Consider the following 22,524-nt stretch of genomic DNA (forward strand, 5'->3'; position numbering starts at 1 on the left):
AGGGATCTGCTCTACTCCCTCTCCCCAATGACTCCTTTTAAGGAGTATAGCTGAAATTCTCTTTTCTGCTTGCTCCAATGTTTCAGGCTCTAAACCAGCTCCCTGGTTTTATACAGCCCCCACAGGATGTTAACAAACTTCCTCAACCAATCCAAATACTTTCCCTACACAATGTCACTCCAAATGTTCAGGGACTTCTTCGTCCAAATCCTCAATTGATTGATTGAGTGCGACATGTTCTCTCCTAATTAAAGTATCAGGGCATAGCGTTTTATCACTTAACTGGGGTAAAATGACTCGATTGACTTAATCAACTCTTACCTTTACACTTTCTCCTAGTTTTAATATTTGTTCTTCTCAACAAATCAACTGGAGTGTGTCTAGCAAAGTCCATATTCCCAAATTCCTAATAGTTCTTTAATGACTTGGGGAAATTTTGCCTCATCTTTTTTTGAATGCCTTCCCTAGTGTCATGTATAAAAGGGTCTGAAGAAAAGTCTGTGGCATAATTCATAATCAATTCCAGTGATTAGCATACTTCCTTACTTCCAGATATCTGGTGGTACAATTCAACAAACAAGTATCATTTTATAAAATTCTAATCATTTAATGCCTATCTTATTGTTTGCAAAAATACTGCCAACCCCAAAAAAATTAAAGAGAAGAAAAGAGAAAGAAAATCAAACTTCCCTTCTCAGAAGGAAAGTGTGGTCCCTTTCAGAGTCCCTTAAACACACAGGGGTCTTCCCACAAGGATTAGGTTGACTACATCTTGATGTAAGAAACCAAACTAATTTGGCTTGGTGCTTGGGCAACGATACTGGTCTTCCAGATCCAGGGGAATTGGGGTCCTCATTCTTTTCCTCTCCCATATAGAGGGTTCTCCCTACCCTGGGCTCTCATGGATACCACACACTGCAACAAAACTGGCACTGATTTCGTGGGGGCCTGGAGTACTTTACCCTTTTCTACTAAAAAGCCCCTCTATTCTAGACCCACACCAGAGACTGGATTTAATCATAAACTAACTTCGAAGGGAAAAGAAAATGAAGCTTCCTATGTCAGAAGAAAAGCTTAATTCCTCAAAAGATCCCAGAGCACATGGGACCATTGCACAGGACTTAGGGACCTGGAATCAACCAGAAGTCATTCCCTCTCCCTGAAGGGAGAATGCTTCATTGGGAAAATGCTTCCATTGTTCCCTGAGTGCATAAGGATAAAAGTTCCAAGTGTTTCCTTCAACAGTAGGCACACCAATATTTTTCCAGGACTTTCTGTATTAAAGGTGTTTTCCTGAGAAGTCAGGCAAATTTTCTCTGGGTCCCTATTCCAAAAGATTCCCAAAATTTCCCTAAATGAATCCTTGCCACTGCAGATGTAACACAAATGGAATTTTCTAATTCACCCCCTCACTAGGACAAGCAACTTAACTTAACAAAGACATAATTAGAAAATCCCTCAAAGAGGTGTGGAACTCCCAGAAAGGGATTAGGCAGTTAGGAATGATTGCTTGGGGTTTCTACGCCAGCAGGCAAACCTCCTGTGGACCTGAAATAAATGAAGATCTCAGACAAACTGTCTAGACTCATGTAACAGACAGGGCAACCATTCATGATCTGCTTAAAAGTAAAAGAAACCTGTTTATGAGCTATCAGTGTGCTCTAGGCAAACCTCTAGGAACTATAAAGTGCCAGGCTTGGAGTCAGGAAGATTCATCTTCCTGAGTTCAAATTTGGCTCAAACACTTACTAGCTGTGTGACCTTGGGCAAGTCTCTTAACTCTGTTTACCTCAGTTTCCTCATATGTAAAATGAGCTGACAAAGGAAATGGCAAACCACTCCAGTATCTTTGCCAAGAAAACCCCAAATGGTATCACAAAGAGTCAGACATGAGTGAACAACAACAAATACTGTTGGGATACAAAATCCATTCTCATATTTTCTGCAATACTGATATTGAGTACAGTCATATAATAGATGTCCATATATAGGAATTCAAACAGGTAAAGGTTTTCTCAGAAGAATTGGTTGGACTTTTTAAAGGAAACACATTGACTGTAATTGCAGTCTAAAAATGGAAGGGAAGGAAGAAGATTGCCAATTCTTCTCTGGCGGATCTCAAAACTAGAGAATTTACTAACTAAAGTGCCAGGTGGAGACTCTCGTCCCACAAACATATAGGGACCAGTATCTATCCCAGGCACATGTTATTTGTTCTTCATTTTCAAAGAGGACCAATGACATCACAGGGTGAATGGATTTAAGTGAGGCAGATTTACACAAAGTAGTTAGCCTCACTCTCTTCCAGATTCATAGAAGTCCAGTGACAACATTAAAGTCAGGAAGATTAGCGATGGCCCAGGATGCCATGGATAACCTTGGCATCTTCAATGTCTGACCAAGTTTTAAGTTCTGCATAGCACCTTCTTCAACTGCCTTCATGGCTGTTGGAACAAATCGTTCTCATCTTCCCATTTCATCAGGGAGTCTTCATATGCTTGGCGTAGACATTCCCCTAACTCACCAACGGGTTTGAGGTCTGTCAGTTACCTTCAACCTGTTTTAGCCCGTCTGCCATGATGGCTGAGTGTGGCTGCTGTGCATGCTACATAGGTGAGAGTCAGGTGAATGGTGGATATCAAAGGTAGATGAGCCCCACTGCAAAGGGCTCAGCAAACCCTCCCACCAGAGGTGCTAGTTCTCCTTGACTCCCCCAACCCCACCCCCAGGCACATGTAGCACACATCTGAAGGACTTCCCATCTTCCCATCAGCATCCTAACAATGAACCTACAACATCTGGCAGCAGTGTCCTTCAATATCAAGAGCCAAAGGCAGACTGCAAGGAGATTCGTAGCTTCACAAGGAGCCCAGCAAAGAAACTACCCCATGCTTAAAATGACCTCCTTAAGCACCCCATGAAGGGGAGAAGAGGTTGGCCAGCAGCCCCAGGAATTTTGAGTTACCTGTTTTCCACATGCACTCTAAATTTGTGCTCTAGACTTGTGCTCATTTCCCCCTGAACTTTGACATACGTTCTAAAACCTCAATGAAGTGGCCAACTTATTAACAGCCAACTTACATTCATAGCAGCAGGCACAGCAGTGAGGGCTCAGGAGTTATATACATTAGACAAACAACTTCCTTCAACTTCTTAGGGCAACTGCTAGAGTCCTAAGGAGAGGTATCATCTATTCTCTGGGGACCTGACTCGTAAGAGCAAGTGAAAGTTAGGCTAGTCAGCTCAGAGAATTCACTCTGCCTAGGGGCTCACTCATCACATGGGGGCTATAGGATGTGTCCTCCTCATTTGCAGGGATCTCTGGGAGAGATTTTCTACACAGGACTCTTGCATTCATGAGTTTTGGGATATGATAAAGAAAAATTTATTGGGGGTTTTCCTTCATAGTTCATTCTAAAATAAAAATATGGGAAGTAAACTTTTTTTCTTTTTATTGTTTTTTTTATTTTGTTTTGTTTTATTTTGTATTGTATTTATTTTATATTGTTTTATTATCTACTAAGGAGAATGACCTTTAGACTGGAAATGATAGAACAAAAGGATAATAAATGAGCACTTAGCTGTTCTTTTTCTTTTCGAATGAAATTTTTTTATTATGGTAATTTTTATTTTTTTTTGTTTTCAACATTTACTTCCACAAGATTTTGAGTTCCAAATTTTCATCCCATCTCGCCCCTCCCCTCACCCCAAGACGGCATGCATTCTGAATACCCATTCCCCTAGTCTGCCTTCCCTTCTATCTCTCCCCCCCTTCTCTTATCCCCTTCCCCTCCAATTTTCCTATAGGGCAGGATGGATTTCTGTACCCCATTTCCTATATTTATTTCCCAGTTGCATGTGAAAACATTTTTTTAAACATGTATTTTTAAAACTTTGGGTTCCAAATTTTCTCCCTTCCTCCCTCCCCACCCACCCTCATTGATAAGGCAAGCAACTAAATATAGGTTATATATGTGCAGTTATGCAAAACAGTTCCATAGTAGACATGCTGTGAAAAACTAACTCTATTTCCCTTAATCCTATCCCCCCCATTTATTCTATTCTTTCTTTTGACCCTGACCCTCCTCAGAAGTACTTGCTTCTGATTACTCCCTGTCCCAATCTGCCCTCCTCTCTATCCTCCCCCTACTCTTTTGCCCCCTTCCCCCACTATTTTCCTGTAGGGTAAGACAGATTTCCATACCCAATTGAGTGTGTATATTATTCCCTCCTTAAGTCAAATTCTATGAGAATAAGATTCACTCATTCCCTCTCACCTTCCCCCATTTCCCCTCCACTGTAAGAGCCTTTTCTTTTCTGTTTTTTCTTGTGAGATAATTTACCCCATTCTACCTTTCCCTTTCTCCTTCTCCTAGTATAATCTTCTCTCACCCCTTAATTTTATTCTCTAGATATGACCCCTTCATTTTCAACTCACCCTGTGCCCTCTATCTATCTATCTATCTATCTATCTATCTATCTATCTATCTATCTATCTATCTATCTATCTATCTATATCTATATATACATACATATAATTTTTTCCCTTCCAACTACCCTAATACTGACAAAGGTCTCATGAGTTACAAATATCACCTTTCCATGCAGGAATGTAAACAGTTCAACCACAATAAGTGTCTTATGATTTTCTCTTTCCTGTTAACCTCTTCATGTTCCACTTGAGTCTTGTATTTGAAAATCAAATTTTCTATTCAGCTCTGGTCTTTTCATCAAGAATGCTTGAAAGTCCTCTATTTCACTGAATGACCATTTTTTCCCCTGCAGGATTATACTCAGTTTTGCTGGGTAGGTGATTCTTGGTTGTAATCCTAACTCCTTTGCCCTCCGGAATATTATATTCCATGTCCTGCGGCCCCTTAATGTAGAAGCTGCTAAATCTTGTGTTATCCTGATTGTTTCCACAATACTTGAATTGTTTCTTTCTGGCTGCTTATAATATTTTCTCCTTGACCTGGGAACTCTGGCATTTGGCTACAATATTCCTAGGAGTTTTCCTTTGGGGATCTCTTCCAGGCGGTGGTCAGTGGATTCTTTCAATTTCTATTTTGCCCTCTGGTTCTAAAATATCAGGGCAGTTTTCCTTGATCATTTCTTGAAAGATGATGTCTAGGCTCTTTTTTTGATCATGGCTTTCAGATAGTCCAATAATTTTTAAATTCTCTCTCCTGGATCTATTTTCCAGGTCAGTTGCTTTTCCAATTAGATATTTCACATTGTTTTCTAATTTTTCATCCTTTTGGGTTTGTTTTACAATGTCTTGATTTCTCATAAAGTCACTAGCTTCCAATTGCTCTATTCTAATTTTTAAGGAAGTATTTTCTTCAGTAGACTTTTGGACTTCCTTTTCCATTTGGCCAATTTTGCTTTTTAGGACATTCTTCTCCTCATTGGCTTTTTGGACCTCTTTTGCTATTTGGGTTAGGCTATTTTTTAAGGTGTTATTTTCTTCAGTATTTTTTTGGGTCCCTTTAGCAAGCTGTTGACTTGTTTTTCATGATTTTCTTGCAAAACTCGCAGTTTTTCCTCTACTTCTCTTACTTGCTTCTCAAAATCCCTTTTGAGATCTTCCAAGGCCTGGTACTGATTCATATTCTTCTCGGAGGCTTTGAATGTAGGAGCTTTGATTTTGTTGTCTTCTTCTGGTTGTATGTTTTGATCTTCTTTGTCACCAAAGTAAGATAATATAGTCTGATTCTTTTTGTGCTGCTTACTCATGATCCTGGCCAATTATTTGAGTTTTAAACTCTTTGTTAAGGTAAGACTCTGCTTCCAATGTGGAGAATGTACTCCCACGCTTTGGGTGTTTGTACAGCTGTTTTCAGAGATATTTCTAGGGACCTGAAAATTTTCAGTTCTTCCCAGGTGCTATGATAAAGGGTGAGGTGTTTCCTCTCCACCACCACAACAAGCTTCACCATGCCAGCATTCCTCCTCGCCCCAGGACCGCCCCTCAGAACTGTGACCCAGATCCAAGCACACGTAAAGCAAGAGATTCCTGCCTCAGCACTAGCAAAGAGATCCCTGCAATCCCTCTCTGATCAGCCACTTGATTCCCCCTCAGTCTGTGGGCCGGAAGCTCAGGAAACAACTCTGGCCCTGGTGGTGGCTGAGACCTAGCTCCTTCTCTCACTGCAGTCACAGACTTTTTCCACTGACCTTCTAAGTTGTCTTTGGCATTCCTGGGTTGAGAAGTCTGGAAACCACCACAGCTGCCCGCGATTCAGTCCTCTGAGGCCTGTTCCAGGGTCGCTGTGGCCTGCGTGCCCACACTGAACTGCGCTCCTCTCCTCACCTGGAGCGATATACCTTTCCATTCAACCATCCAGGCTGTCTTTGGCTGGAAATTTGTTTCACTCTGTCCTCTGTCTTTTTGTGGGTTCTGCGGCTTTAGAATTTGTTTAGAGCCATTTTTTATAGGTATTTGGAGGGGTTTGGGGGGAGAGCTCAAGCAAGTCACTGCTTTCCCTCTGCCATCTTGGCTCCGCCTTCCCCACTTAGCTCAGAAGTAAACTTTAGAAAACATCTTTAAAATTTTTTTTATTTAAAAAAAATGATTAGTCATTCATTTTCCCCCTTCTTCCTCCTTTCATCCATAGGAGATATTTTTTTTTGGCAAGGCAATTGGGGTTAAGTGACCTGCCCAGGGTCACACAGCTAGTAAATGTCAAATGTCTGGTCTGAGACCAGATCTGAACTCAGCTCTCCTGACTCTAGGGCCAGTACTCTATCCACTGTGCCATCTAACTGCCTCTCCTTTCATCCATAGGAAGAAAGGAAAGAAGGAAAGAAGGAAGGAACCCATGTATTACATGAGCAGAGTCAAACAAAACATATTCTCACGTTGATCATATTCAAAAATGTATTTTGACTTCTGCATATTGGCCCATCATCTCTCTATCAGGAGGTGGGCAGTATTCTTCTTTATCAGTCTTCTGGGTTGATCATTTAATTGACCAGAGTTCTCAAGACTTGCAAAATTGTTTGTTCTTATAATTTTGATGTTATACTTCCTCTAGTTCTACTCACTTCACTATGCATCAGTTCATACAAATCTTTCCATGTCTTTCTGGAAGCATCTTTTTCCTCATTTCTGTGAAGGGGTCCCACCATTTTGGAAAGGAATTTGGAATTATACACTAAGAGTTACTAAGCAGTGCATGTCCTTTGACCAGCTATACCCCTGCTAGGCTTATACCTCAAGGAGATCAAAAAAATAAGAAAAGCTACTATATGTACAAAAATATTTATAGCAATTTTACTTGTGGTGGCAAAAAAGACCCTTGAAACTAAGGGGATGACCATCAAATGAGGAAGTGGCCAAATAAATTGTGGTGTATGAATGTAATTGAAGATGTCCTTCACAAACTTTTCTTAAGGGGGTGGAACCAAGATGGTAAAGGCAGGGACTTGCCTGAGCTCTCCCATGAACCCCTCCAAATATCTTTAAAAAATGACTCTAAACAAATTCTAGAACAGCATAACCCACAAAAAGACGGAGTGAAACAAATTTCCAGCTCATGACAGCTTAGAAGGTTGGTAGGAAAGGTCTTTCACACCTAGGTGAGAGTGGAGCTCAGTCCTATGCAGGTCCTACCAGCAAAGACCCAGCCATAGCAAACCCCAGAGCAGGCCCTGGGGTGACTGAATCACCCACAGCAGTGGTGGTTTCTAGATCTTTCAGCCCACAGATGCCAAAGACAACTTAGAAAGTCAGCAGGAAGGGGCTGTCGCACCAGGGTGAGAGTGGAATGTAGCCCAGCACAGGCTGCACCAGCACAGCCCCAGTGCCAGCAAACCAGGAACAGGCCTTGGGAGTGACTGAATCAGCAGCTGTAGCAGCAGTGACTGCTTCTGGAGCTTTCAGCCCACAGACAGTAAGGGGACAAACAACTGGTTAGAAGGAGCTTACAGGGATCTCTTTGCTAGCACTGAGGCAGGATTCTGTTGCTTTGCCCATACTCAGATGTGGGTCGCAGTCCTAGGTGGCAGTTCCAGGGTGAGGAGAAGCAGTTGCATAGCAGAACTTGTGACCACAGTGGAGGGGGGAACTTCCTCACAGTTCCAGGGCTTGTGGTCGATCACAGACCAGAGCACAGGCCAGGAGAGGAGTAAACACCTCTCCTTAGATCATACCGTCTTGGAAGACTGAAAACTTACAGGTCCCTAGAAGTGTCTCTGAAAACAGCTGCACAAAACCCCTGAGGCTTGGGATAGTGCACCCTTCAGCCTGGAAGCAGAGCCCTGCTTTAGCAAAGAGTTAAAAGTCAAGTAATACGCTGGGGGAAATGAGCAAACAACAGAAAAAACTGACTATAGAAAGTTACTATGGTGACAAGGAAGATCAAAACATACACTCAGAAGAAAACAAAGTCAAAGCTCTTACATCCAAAGCCTCCAAGAAAAATATGTATTGGTCTCAGGCCATGGAAGAGCTCGAAAAGGATTTTGAAAATCAAGTAAGAGAGGTACAAGCTTTTCTTAAGTGAGGTGAGAATCTTTTTTGCAGATAGGACTTTGAGTTAAGAACATATCCTCTCTTTTTGACATCTTAAATTATTTGGTGGATAATTTTCTGGTCTATACTTCTACAATACTTCTGGCAGAATATGTAGCCTTCTGGTAATGTGATTATAGATATACTGAGACTTGGAAAAATTGTACTTAAAACTAACAAGTTAAAAGGAAGAATTAAAAGGGAACCCCCATTTACTCTTTAATAGGATGTGGGAGAGAAAATGATGCCTGTCTCTTAGATGCTACAGATTAAAATCATTAAAAAAAAAAAAAAAGGCTGATGAAGGAATCACAGAGCTCAAAAGAGCCTTGAAAAATCATTCAGGCAATCCTTTGATCTTCAGAGAGCTTGTATTCCAACTTAGCCAGACAGCTGTGAACCTCATTCACTTAGGTAAAAAAGGTCTGAAATGACTACATTCCATTCCATTCAATCTAATAAACATTTATTAGGCACCCAGTGACAGCAAAGGACTATGCAACTGCTAGGTGGGATACAGTGATATTCAACAAAAAAGTAAATTATAAACTAGATATCACAATCTATGTTAATAAACATTTCCTGAATTTATTCAAATAGGTAATAAAATATGAGCTGAGTGAAATACAAACTTAATGTAACTTCAGAATACATCAACAGGAGCATGGTGTCTGAAATGAGGAAGGAAGTCCTATTATTGGTCATATCACATCTGCAGTATTGGTTTCTGGTTAAGAAGGACATCAACAAAGCATAGTAGGTCCAGTCGGTCAACTAGGATGGTGAGAGGTCTAGGGATCTGGTGTTAGAATGATTACTTAAAGGAATCGAGAGGTAATATACTAGAATGGGGGCAGGGGGTAGTAATAATACTGGAAGGGCAGCTAGGTGGTACAATGAATAGAGTGCTAGACCTAGAGTCAGGAAGACCTGAGTTCAAATCTGGCCTCAGACACTTACTAGTCGGGTGACCCTGGGCAAGTCATTTAACCTGGCTTGCCTCATTTTCTTCATCTGCAAAAAGAGCTAGAGAAGAAAACAGCAGCCCATTCCGGTATCTTTGCCGAGAAAACCCCAAGTGGGGTCACGAAGAATCTGAAACAACTGAGTAACAACAATGTTATACTGGCTAAGAGGAGATTTGGGGTGGGAAGGATATATCCACAATCATTTTCTTCAAATATTTGGATGGTTATCATGTAGAAGAGTAATTGTTCTGTCTGGGCAGAGTTACAGAAGTAGAATCAATAGGGGAAAGTTGAAGAGAGGCAGCTCACATATGGCAAAAGTTTTCCTAAATTAGAGTTATCCCAAAGTGGAATGTACTGACTTGGGAAGTAGTTGTTTCTCCTCTACTACAAATGTTTAAGCCAAATCTGGAAGAACCCTTGTAAGGGATGTTGTGGAGGAGATTCTTGTGCACGTATGTTCACTGGACTAATGTCCGAAGTCCCTTCCACCTCCTAGGTTCTTCGGGTTTTTGAGGCTCAGATAATTCAACTCTGTAGCAATGAATTGTTGGGTTAGAGCTATCCTGCTTTTTACCCAAGAGTCAGGATGAGTGTGTGTTCATATATGCATGTGTGTATGTATGTGTATGTACACGTGTGGGCACAACCAGTCAGGGGATGTAGTAGATAGAGTACTTATATAGGACTCAGCAACATGAACTACTGCCTAATATTCAAAGGATCATAAAGGATAAGAAAGGTACTGCGTATTTGGAGAAGGAAAAATATTGAGTTGATCTTCAAAAAAAGGGAGGAATGGCTAGCAAATTCAACTTCTATTCCTGAAAAATTCTAAAGTCATTTGGCATATAGGAAGCATTTAAGAAATGCATTTTTATCCATTCTTTCATTCAGGAAATGGTTGATGAACATTTAAAATGCAAATTATTTGGGACAAGCAGTAATTTCTTTTATTGACCACAATAGTCCTGAGTGCATGCTTCCGCTGACACTAGGCTGACTCAGAACCTCTTAAACAAAGAAGATGAAAATGAACTGATTTTCTCACCTTTGGTTAATTCTCTGTCAGTTAAGTGCTGGACTTCATGCCATTCACATGTGTTTTGTTGCTTCCTTTTTTTGGGGAGTGGAAGGAGGGGGTGTAACATTGACTATCCTGTCTTCATTGCCCAAAGTCCATGTAGGTTACATCTGACCCTCCCCCAGTCTTCTTCAATACCTTTAAAGGGTTTCAGGGGTGTCTAGGCTCTCTGCCAGTGGCTCCAGCACTTACTGATGGTGTTTCCTCTGATTGTAGGTTAAGGGGGTCCCTGCACCCCAGTTCCGTTTAACCACTACTAGATTAGCTTTTACAAAGGAACATTTGCTTCAAAAGGCATAACCACAAACATATAAACTTCCTCACCAAAACATAAGACTTAATCCTCCTTCCCCCTTGCCACTTCAGTCTCTTGGGAGGGGAAAGAATTAGGTTAATAGCTTAGCTTTATATCTATAGAGCATAGTCTCAAGTTCCAAGTCCAAAACTCCTCTTTGGGCTTGAGTCCCAGGCATCCTGGTTTCTTTACAACATCCCACCTGCAAGCCTGATTTCAAGGTCACTATGGGCTCAAACTTCCAGTCCCAATGGGTCTTGGATGGATCACTACTGGGCACCTAAAACTGAGAAACTGAAGACAAAAGAAACAGAACAGAAACAAACATTCCCAGGTCCATTTTTTCAGAGTCTGGGTAAAAAGGGAATGGGGAGATAGCCCCCCTCCAGGTTCAGTTCATGGTACCCTCTCTTTGGATGAACTATGATCTTCACCCTTTGGAAGCAGCAGCAAAGAGCTCACAGGAAAAAGACATTGTCAGTCTGGGCAGTTTTCAAGATACGATCTATTCTGATTACATAGCCAGTCAAAGGAGGTTTTCCTCTCCCATGTATTAGGGGATACAGAATACCTCCATGTTAAGCGATCTAGGCGTGCTCAATCAAGCCTCCTTATATGTGTTTTTAATTCTATAGATAATAAGAATGGATATTACTCCAAAGAAACATCCAAATGTTGTAGCTTTAAAACAGCATGCTTCAGTGACTGTTAGAGATAATGCAGTATCCATGGATGTAAGGAAGTCAAACATGCTATCATTCAAGTTCACAGTATTAGTCACCTAGAAGTACAAAGGAAAGTCTGTTAAAAAATGAAAAACAGTGCCAAAAAATGACAAATTATTGCAGCAAAATAACCTAATCAATCCTCAGAAAACAGGCACAGGCCTACAGAGGGACCTGGCAGCTGGAAAGATTGTTACTGATTCCTCTACAATGTAGCAAAGGATTCTTTTTTTATATGAAGGTACTCAATTTTTTTTATTTTTTAAAATGAATCTATTTTTAGTTTTCAACATTCACTTCCATAAGATTTTGAGTTCTAAATTTTCTCCCCATCTCTCCCCTCCCCCCACCCTAAGATGGCATGTAATTTGATATAGGCTCTACATATACATTCATATTAAACTTATTTTCACATTAGTCATGTTGTAAAGAAGAATTAGAACCAACGGGAGAAACCAAGAGAAAGAAGAAACAACAAAAAGTGAGAGAGAGCAAATAATATGGTTTGATTTGCATTCAGACTCCATAGTTCTTTTTCTGCATATGGACAGCATTTTCCATCACAATTTTCCATCACCATTTTCCATGGTGTTGTCTTAGATCCTTGGATTGCTAAGAAGAGATAAGTTATCAAAGCTAGTTATCGCATAATGTGGCTATTACTGTGTACACCGTTCTCTTGATTCTGCTCACTTCACTCAGCATCAGTTCACATAAGTCTCTCCAGGTTTTTCTGAAGTCTGCCTGCTCATATTTCTTATAGCATAGTAGTATTCCATCACATTCGTAGACCACAGCTTGTTCAGTCATTCCCCAATCGATAGGCATCCCCTCAACTTTCAATTCCTGCAGCAAAGGATTCTTAAAGTTGAGAAAACAGTGAGAGGAGGAAGAGGAGGAGAAGGAGGAGGAGGAGGAAGAGGAGAAGAAGAAGAAGAAGAAGAAGAAGAAGAAGAAGAAGAAGAAGAAGAAAACAGTAGAATATTCCTATTATTAGTACCTTGCACTACATAAAACATCAAAAATAATTAAGAAAATTTTTCCAAGAAATGGAGAAAAACATACTTTGATGGCCTGGGATCTTGTCTGATTAAAACCCTGTGATAAACCTATGGGCTACAAAAAGTCACTAAACTGTGCTTGCTTTTTGATTCAGCAATATACTTCTAGGTCTCTACCCCAAAAAGATCAAAGAAAGAGGAAAAAGACCTATATGCACAAAAATTTTTACAGAAACTCTTCTTGTTATAGGATAAAAATAGAAACTAAGAGAGTGATCCATCAGCTGGAGGATGGTTAAACAAATTATTGCATATTAATGCAATGGAATACTATTACTCCATAAGAAATGTTGAAAAGAACAGTTTCAGAGAAACCTGGGAAGACATGTATGAACTGATGTAAAGTGAATTGAGCAGAATCAGAAAATTGTGCACAATAACAGCACTCCAAAGAAAAACACTTCTGAAATACTTAAGAACTCTAATTCAATGACCAACCATGACTCCAGAGGACTGACGATCAAGTATGTTAGCTATCTCCTCCTGACACAGAGGTGATAGACTTAAATGCAGAATGAGACATGTCATTTCATACATACACAACATGGGAATTAGTTTCACTTGACTATACATTTTTGTTACAAGGGTTTTTTTTTTTTTTCTGTTGTAGTTGTGGGAAGTGGATGGGGGCGAGGGAAATAGTAGGATTATAAAGAGTAGTGATAAGTTTCCCCTCCCTCCAAAAAAAGAAAGAAAGAAAAAAAGAAAGAAAAGGGTAATTGAAGCATTTTTAAATGCATAAAAGAGAAATAAAAACAGGCCAGGAGGAAAATTTTTTAAGCCATATAGCTTCAAAAAGTACATGTTGGACTTACTATATCCTTAAAAGGAAAAACAAGCTGTACACAATAGAAATTTGCAGCTTTGCGTATTGTCTTATTTTTTTGTTCTACTTTGTAGGTGGAAAATGCTTGTTTTATTTATTTTTTGTTAAATTCAGAAACGTTAAAATAAAATTTAAAACTGAGGGTGGAAAGCTAAGAGCTATAATCAAGGCTAACCTTAGAAAAATGAACTGTTCACCAAAGCTAAACCTAATATCCAATGTAATGTGTGGTTTCATGATGAAGAATTTAAAAATGTGCAAAATCTTGCAAAATCAATGCCAAATCACATAAAACAAGGGATGGCATAAAAAGAGTGCATATGAAAAAAACTTTAAAGCAATCTAAGTTTATCATATAAGTCAATAAACTTAATTATTTTACTTTGACCCAAATAATTCACACACCACTGTTGTAACGGAAGTAGCGATCATGAAGAAACATCCTGGCTTCATCAAGAACCCTTTCAGATCTGGCTGCTGTGTCTCAGTTGTTTTGGCTTAGCTTTTTTTTTTCTTTGTTGCACAAGAGTGACCACAGGGTGGAGTTAAAAGAGGGTGTGACATACTTGGAAATCACTGTGGTAATCAAAGCAAAAGATATCAATAAACATGTTTTTGGTTTTAATTTTTAAAAATAGATCTTGTCAGGCTGATATCTTTTTGTGATATATAAGGGTATATCCTAGATTCTTAGAGATCAGCAGATCACGGGGATGCTGTAGATATAAAGTCCCTAGGTTTTAGCAAAGCACTTGATAAGTATTTTATACTACTCTAACAGAAAAGGTGTAGAGGTATAAGCTAGACAATCATACATTTAAATGAATTTGGAATTGGTTGAATGACTGTGAAGACATTCCTTCCTGCTTACAGAGGAAACCTCCAATATGGCGGTCTCTTCCTATTAGAAAATGAGCTCTTTGGGGGGCAGCTAGGTGGTGCAGTGGGTAGAGCTCCGGCCTTGGAGTCAGGAGGACCTGAGTTCAAATCCAGCCTCAGACACTTGACACTTACTAGCTGTGTGACCCTGGGCAAGTCACTTAACCTTGATTGCCTCACCAAAAAGGAAAAAAAAAAAAGAGCTCTTTGACAACAGGGATTGTCTTGCTTTTCCACCTATAGCCCACACACCTAGCACAATGCTTTGCATGTAGTTAAGTGCTTAACAAAGGCTTTTTCATTCATTTGCTAATGGTTCCATGTTAGCTTGATCAGTGGTTGGCCTTGTGCTGTTAAATATTTTTTTTTATCAATGACTTGGATAAAGGTATAGATCAGGGGTGGGGAACCTTCAACCTCTAGGTCACATGTGGCCTTCTAGGTCCTCAGGTGTGGCCTTTTGACCGAGTCCAACTTTTACAGGAGGAATCCTTTTATGAAGGGGATTTGCTGGGTGAAGTTTGGATTCAGTCAAAGGGCCACACTTGAGGACCTAGAGGGCCACATGTGGCCTTGAGGCCAGAGGTTCCCTACGCCTGGTATAGATGAAATCCTTGTCAAATTTGCAGACCACCGTTAGGGGCAGTGAACACACTGAACGATGGTTAGGGTCCAAAGGACCTTCAAGGTTAGAACATTGAGCTGAATCTAATAAGATGAAATTTAATAGGGATGAATGTAAAGTATTGCATATGGGCTCAATAAATGAACTTCCACCTACAAGATGGGGTAAAGATGGATAGAGAGCAGTCTGGAAATGATCTGGGGTTTGGGGTGAGTTGAAAATACAATGCAAGTCAACCATGAGATCTGGCGGCTAAAATAAGCTCATTTGATCTTGGGTTGCGTTGAGAGCCTACCTTCCAGGAATCAAGAAGTGATAGTTCCTCTGTTTTCCACCCTGGTCATATCTGAGTAATCCCTCTCTCACATGACAGCCCTTCAAATATTTAAGGATAGTTCTTTCTTCCCTAGATGTGTTTGAGTGAGGAGGCAAGAACTATTAAAGCCTCCAAGTGGGGGGACCACCAGTTGCCTACTCTTATCATCAGGGGATTAATAGGAATTCATGAGAACATGGCCCTGCTGTTGTTTCTGTTCCTGTTTTGTCTGTTCTTTCCTGTCTCTGATAAAGGAGCATTGAAGACAGAACAGACTAGGTCATAATTTTGTGATCTTTGAAAGGTTGGGAGAGCACCAGGGGTCCAGGAACTTGAGTCAAAGCCCAAGTTTGTGGGCAATCAAGCTTGCTGAGGAGTGAATCGCAGAGTGACTTGTTTAACACAGCCCAGAAGCAGATCAACAACAAGCTTCTGGTTTCTGCAAAACAAGGCAGCTCCTTCTTCCATAAGCTCTGTTGCATTTGAAAGTGAACTTGGTTTTACTTACTCAATGGAGAAAGGAAGAATAGAAGGTGGGAGGGAAAGGAGGTATTTTCACTGACTGAAAAAAAAATTAATTTAAAAAATAAATGATGAAAAAAGAAAGTGAACTTGGTGGAGCAAATGCTTTGTAGCAACCACTTCAAGTTTCAGCCTGCTCTCCCCAGATACTGAGGTGATATCTGAGTGCGCCCCCAGTTCTGAGAGGGGAGTGTCTGTACTTCTCTTCTTGCTATATCTTTTCCGTAACTCTCTCTGTTGTAAAAGCTAAAGAAAAATTAAGATAGTAACCATCCCCAGCTTTTCATCCTAAGTCTTCTCATTTTCATGCTAAACATTTCCAGTTCTTGCAACTAATTCTTATATATTTGGGATTTCAAGTTTAATTACTGTCATTGTTATCCTCCTCTAGACTCAATCTGCTTTTTTTTTTAAGGCAATTGGGGTTAAGTGACTTGCCCAAGGTCACACGACTAGTAAGTGTCAAGTGTTTGGTCTGAGGCCGAATTTGAACTCAGGTCCTCCTGACTTCAGGGCTGGTTCTCTATCCACTGCGTCACCTAGCTGCCCCTCGATCCAATTCTTTAACACTTAAATGGATCTGTGAGTACTCCCTCCAATGGTGCAATTCACAATTCACCCGAATCTTCTTATTTTGTTCATGTGTGCCTCCAAATCCTCCATAAGGGACTGACCCATGATTGGGTCAAAATCTTTTTGGATAATGTTTCTGTCAAATACATTAGCAATTCCTCCTTGCTTTCTGTCATCCTTCAATTTAATAAATATGTCACTAATGTCCTTAAGGTAGTAATAAAAATGTTGGACAATATAATATAGCTCTTGGGCACTATCTTTCATGGGTCTGTTAAGCTGTAATGAAATTAAGTATGTTAAGTGCTTTGCCAATGTGAAAGTGCAATGTAATTGTCTGTGATGATGATGATGATGATGGTGACGATGACAAAAGGGCTTGTGGTTTCATTGATTTCTCCAGATGAGGAAATTCTAACAATTCAGTCGTGCCACTGCTCTGCAATTTAGTGTAAGAGAGTGGCCTGAGGGCACTGCCAGGTCAAGTGACTCAGGCCCTAGGTTAGTATGTGTCAAGGTTGGGCTTGGACCCTGGACTTCCTGACTTTGAGGCCACTACATCATGATACCACTGTTATTAGTATTATTACCTTGTTTCACTCTTCTTCTTCAATCCATTTCAAACAGAAATGATCCTGTGACAAGTCACTATCATATAATTATTCCTCCAGAGTTCTATAAAACGTGTGGCATAAGTGAATATGACAACTGCTTTTTATTAGTTGGATAAAAGCATTGCAACCTCATCCTCTGTAGGTTCACTGAAAGTTGTTGTTGTTTGTCCTTCATTCTTGAAGAGGACCATGACATCAGGGAGGTGATGCCATGACTTGCAAGTGAATTGGATTTAAGTGAGGGAGGGCTGTGCAAAGTCACCAGGCTCACTTTCTCCTCCAGAGTCATCTGGGTCCAGTGGCAAGATATAAATCAGGATGACTGGAGATGGACCCCTACCATAGCAGAAAGGACTGTTATTGTCATTAGTATTATATATTGGTAATAATACTAATTTATAAATAAACATTCTGGGTTCAGACATGCAACCATTTATAAATACATCTCTCCATCTTTCAGAAGAAGTCTTTCCATTTTGTCCACTAAAATATTGTGCCTTTGTCAAATGAGTTGGTATTGATAATGTCAACTAGCCATGTCAAAGAAAATGAGGTTACTCTGTCATGACTTGTTTTTTATGAACACATTCTGGCTTCTAGTGGTCTCCTCCTTTCTTTCTAAATATCCATCAATAATCTGTTTAAAAATATTTTCTAGGAATCTGCTAAGCACCAACGTCAAACTTATCAATGTATAATTTGCTTCATTCAACTTCTCTTCTTTTGAAAATGAGGCTGTTTGCCTCCAGTTTCACTAACCACGTTTGATTACAGTGTGTTTTGGTATCTGAGTTGTGTCTTTCAAAGTGTGAGCCCAGAACCCTGAGGATTCCTGAGACCCTTTCAGGGGATCCCCAAGGTCAAAACTACTTTCATAGTAATATTAAGATGTTTTGTTTTCTAACACGGAAAATATCAATAGAAATAACCCACAGAAACAGAAGTTCTTTGGGAGAGGGGATATTCAATAATTTTTAAGAGCATAAAGGGTCCTGAAATCGAAAAGTTTGAGGACCATAGGATTACAGTTTTACCAGCAGTGGTTCAGGAATCAAATCCAACCCATTTTTTCAGTTCTGAGGCACCTAGGTGTCACAGGGAAGATAGAGTACTGGGTTTGGATTCATATTCTGCCTCTGATAACCTAATTGCTGAATGACCCTGGACACATTACTTAATCTCTGTCTTAGCTTCCCCAACTGTAAAATGGAAATAATAATTGCACCCACTTTCCAGGGTTGTTGTGAAGATCAAATGAGATATTAATTGTAAAGCGCTTAGGACAATGCCTGGCACACAGCAAATGCCTGACAATTTTTTTTTTTTTAAGACCCTGGTTCGTAATTTGTCTGAGCCTGGTTACCTAAACTCATTTAGAGATGCCAGGTGTTCACTTACTATCTTCTTCCTTATCTTGGGTTTCAATTCCCTCTTAACCGTTTTTTGTTTACTGTTGTCAACCATTTTCCTTGGTATAGAAAAAAAATAGAAATTGGTGATTTCCGTTCTCCCTGCTGTCTGTTAGCATCTCCTCTCTCGTTTTTTTTTTTTTTATCCTTAGAATAGCTAAGTATATACTTTTTGTTGTTCTTGGCATTTTTTTTCTTAAACCTCAGCTGATTCTAAGTTTTAGCCCTCTGACATTGGATAATGCTAGTTTGTATTCATCCTTAATTACCTACTTTGCAGGCACACTTTTAAATTCCTGCCCAGAGTTCATCTCAGAACTTCCAGGACAGTCATATTGACCTTTTTAGAGGTAGCCAAACTTTTTTTCCTACAATAGACGTATGCAAAAAATATTTTGTTGACTAGGCTGACAGCTCTTCATTTTCATTATTGAAGAGCATATCCCTACACAGGTAAACCTCTCAGTCCTCTTAATCAATCGATTAACAAGCCTTTATTAAGTGCCTACCATGTGCCAGGCACTAGGTGTTGGGGAGAAAAAGACAAAAATAAAAGTCCTCTTTCCCTCAAGGCAAGGTTTACAGGCAACAACATGGTTTCTAATATGTAAAAGTAAATATAAGGTAATTTCACAAGAGAAAGCATTAGATGCTAATAGCAACAGGAAAGACCTGGTATGTAATGGTCCTTGAACTGAGCTTTGAAGGAAACTAGAGATTCAAAGAGGCAAATTGGAGAAAGGAATGTATTCTAGAGATGGGGGGATAGCCTGTATAATGGAATGTTACTGGGCTATAAGAAATGACAAGCAGAGTGATTTCAGAAAAACCTGGAAAGGCTTACATGAACTGATGCAAAGTGAAGTGAGCAGAACCAAGAGAACATTGTACACAGTAACAGCAACACTGTACAATGAAGAACTATGAATGACTTGGCTATCCAAGACAGTCCCAAAGGAGTAATGATGAAGCATACTATCTGCCTCCAGAGAAAGAACTGATGTCTGAATACAGACTGAAACAGACTTTTTTTTTCTTTTTCCTCTTTCTTTCTTTCCCTTCCTTCTTCCCTCTTTCTTTTTTTGTTCAAGTTTGCTTGCACAAAGTGACTAATATGGAAATGTTTCACATGATTGTACATGTATAACCCATATCAGATTGCTTACTGTCTAAGGGAGGGAAGGAAGGGAAGGATAGAATTTGGAACTCAAAACTTCAAAAAAATGTTAAAAACTGTTTTCACTTGTAATTGGGGGGCAGGAATAAAATATTATTCAATTAAAAAAAAGTAGCCTCAGCAGATGTGCTTTGTTTCAAATGTCCTGGAGCATCTGACTATGACTCAATTTGCTGATAAGTCAGCATTTCCACTGGAAAGAAAAGCTCACCAAAGAGGATGATTTTTTTTTTTTTTTAATATTAGGACTAGTCATGACTCTCCTAGTTGTCAGCCCTGAATTCAGTGTGGTAACAGAAGAAACAGAAATCCAGAGATGTCCACCTGAGACAGAGACCAACATTTGATTCAGCAACTGCTCACTAAACACCTACTATGGGCACCCTTATTTCATGTCTTCTCCCCCACCCCCCTTGCTCAGGTACAGAGGCTAAGGACAATCAGGGCCAATGGGAAGGAACCACTACAAGAAAGTAGAACAGTAAGGAGGTTGGATATTCCATCTGATACCTAATCAGCATCTGAATAATTGAGAGTTGGCTGTGATACCTCCCCAAGCTTTTGGGTCACATCCCTTCACCCCGCCTACCTGCCTCTGTGGCTAATTTTGTAAGGCATCGGTAGAAAGAAACCATTTTTCTTTTAAAAACTGAACACTGAGAAATGTGTTCCCAATGACATTAAAGTTCCATAGCAACTCTTCCTGTGTATGTAGGCCAAACTTCCTTATAAATCAGCATTGGCTGTTTTTATGTAACAATTTGTCTCCTTTTGTTTACTCATCACTTACTCCAGTCATGGAAAAAGAAAACAAATCTCAGTTTACATTTTTATTGAAATTCAGCATCACAGTAGGAAGAGATCTGGACCTGTCAAGAGATCTGAGTCTGAACCCCAACTCAGTGGCCATGTGAGAATAGGTAAGCCATTGAACCTGGCTGGCCTTCATTTCCTACTTGTAAGAATACATGCCCAGGGGCAGCTAGATGGTGCAGTGAATAAAGCTCTGGCCTTAGAGTCAGGAGAACTCAGATACTTGACACTTACTAGCTATGTGACCCTGGGCAAGTCACTTAACACCGATTGCCTCACCAAAATGCAAAAACAAAAACAAAGGAAAAAACCCTGCTCTGCTGGTGTCATAGGATCTTGTAAGGATGAAGTGAGATAATACATGGGAAAACATGTATTTATAAATTGCATTGTTACTGTGCTATAGTGTGTCCTGAGTAATGTGTCCTTTGCCTTTATCTCTTTTTTTTAAAGACCTTTCTGATGGTTTTGCTAGTACATTCATTATAGCAGAACATGTTGCACAAGTATTCATGTCGGGGGTCTGAAGCTAACTATTACTTATTGCCTCGAAACTTGCCTTTGAGAAGCATGAGCAGGGGGCCCTCATCTTAGTCTGAGCAGCTAAGAGATGATTCCCTTCACCTTTCGAGACTCTGAATGCAGTTCCACACACCACCCCTGGCACTTTGTGACCCCAGCAGGATTCCATAGGTATAGGGAGGATTCTTAACAACATTGGGTTTCACCAGGCCTGTTGAGAAGCTCATGAACACGGGGGACAGCATTAGAAACATCCTATGAGGTAAGGATGCCGGGACAAAAGCCCTTGTGCCTGGGAACTCAATTTGACCTTTCGTAGGGTGAGACTTAAAAGATGACAGTGAGGAAATCTCCCAGGGACACTCAAACAAGACAGGGCATTGACTCTCTTGTGTAAGTTCACCTATTGTAGAAATGCTTAAGTCTAGCATACATCAGACTTTGCTACTGTAAGTGGTCATCCTTGAGCCATAGTGGAGACTTTCTGCTTACCTTACTTTGCTTTATTGTAAATATACCTTAAAAATGCACTCTGGTACTCTAGTGTGTGTTAGACAATGGATGGAAGAAAGGAAGTCGGTGCTAAGATTGGGCAAAGACCCCTTGGACTCACTGATAAGAGTAAATAGCTCTTACTTAGCTAGGCCTATGGCCCTGGGTCATACTCTTCAGTATCTACTCATCTATGTTCTTGTGTAGAGTGTAGAGCTTGGGATGTCAAATCTTCCCCTCACTGTACATATGGGTGGACTGGTAATAGTCTTGGGAAGGAGGAGCCATGGCCGACCAACCTACCTTAGGGTAATTTATAATTTAATTCAGGCCTACTTAAAACTTTTTCCATTCGTGACCCTTTCAGCGCTTCGGCGACCCACGTGGGGTCATGATCTCCCGTTTAAGAAGCACTGAATGACACCAGTATCCTCCAAGAACTACATTCTACTGGGAATTCTATCCTGAAGAATTCTATCCAGGGGTGGGCAGAGATGCCAGGGCTGAGTCTGAGAAGTAAGAATCTGAAGATCGTGAGTCAGGAATCAGTATGAAGTAGATCCAGAAGTGGAGAAGATGGTTGAAGGAAGAGAGAGCTGGGCTGGAGTGTCCCATCAGGGAGATCACAGATAGGAAAAGTAGGAGCCTAGCTGAAATACCTAGAACAAGGGAGTCAACAGTGAGGTTCAGGATGGCTATTCTGGGGTCCAACTTTTTGTTGGCTACGAGCTGTTCTTATGTACAAGTACCACCTCCATATTCTGCTGCCTTCACAACTGAGCAATTAGAACCAAAACCCAACAATACAGCCCTTGCTCTGGCAGCATCCTTGACTTCCTCCTCCAGAATTCTTCTGCCTCTTCTGTGGTGTCAGGACTCTTCCTCATGCCAGCTGTAGGAACAAGTGCTTTAACCACATGCAAACCTTAGTGTGTAACATGTATCTATAAGGCAAGAATTCACAAAAGATAGATAGATGGATGGATATCTATATTACAGAAACATATAGACAGCTATTTAGATATCTAGATAGATATAGCTATAGATGTGTGTATGCATATGTATGTATATACATATACACACATACATTTTACACATATACATGTAC

This window comes from Vombatus ursinus, unplaced genomic scaffold, assembly GCF_900497805.2.
Source record: "Vombatus ursinus unplaced genomic scaffold, bare-nosed wombat genome assembly UNPS02014818.1, whole genome shotgun sequence".
Taxonomy (NCBI): Eukaryota; Metazoa; Chordata; class Mammalia; order Diprotodontia; family Vombatidae; genus Vombatus; species Vombatus ursinus.